The sequence below is a fragment of the Pygoscelis adeliae genome, unplaced genomic scaffold, assembly GCF_000699105.1.
Source record: "Pygoscelis adeliae isolate BGI_AS28 unplaced genomic scaffold, ASM69910v1 Scaffold214, whole genome shotgun sequence".
Classification (NCBI taxonomy): Eukaryota; Metazoa; Chordata; class Aves; order Sphenisciformes; family Spheniscidae; genus Pygoscelis; species Pygoscelis adeliae.
Window position 1 is genome coordinate 40,061 of NW_008824654.1, and position 873 is coordinate 40,933.

Sequence of the window (873 nt, forward strand, 5' to 3'; positions counted from 1 at the left end):
TGGCCTCCTGTGCACCAGAGATCTAGGGACACCTTGCGAAGTGGCAGAAAGTGAGTAGGATTAGTAGAGCCCCTTCACAGGTGATGCTCCCACCTAGCTGTCCCACGGCAGGTGGGACCTGGGGGATGGTGTCCGCTGGGGCTATCCCGGCGCTGGCTACGCCGCAGCTTCCTTCCTTCGGCTGTCTCTGCTTTTACTGTCTTCTGCTTGCAAGAAATGAGGTTCATAAATGTTGGGTTAGACACAGTCAAAATGCGATGCTGTGCTACCCTGGGAGCTCGCGCTGGGTATCGGCCACCTTTGCAGGCAGAAGGAGAGGTAGGCATCATGTAACCTTCTGCGGGCATGGCTGAGACCTCAAGTTATATGCAAAGCTGTTTGTCTTTGTGGGGCCACCCCCAGGGAGTCACTCAAATGTTGCATTGCTCAGTAAATCACATGCTGTTCCTCCAGAATATGCAGTTGTCCAAGATTAATGACTGAGTAAATTGAATTTTGAGTTACACTGTATTTAGCTGTCAATTACATTGTACTTTCCAGGCTTCATTATCCCACTGCTAATCATGTAATCATCTTATCACTATATGGTAATTTACATGTAATTAAATGGCCAGTGGTTTCTCTGTAAGTAAAGAGGTCTTACCAGAAATGTGTGCCATGCATCTCAAAAAGTATTAAGGAAACTAAACCCACATGGTAAATTATTTCTCAAGCTTTGAAAGGAAAGCCTCAAGCTTTCATAGAATCTTAGAATCATAGAATCGTTTAGGTTGGAAAAGACCTTTAAGATCATCAAGTCCAACCATTAACCTAGCACTGCCAAATCCACCACTAAACCATGTCCCTAAGCGCCACGTCTACACGTCTTTTAAA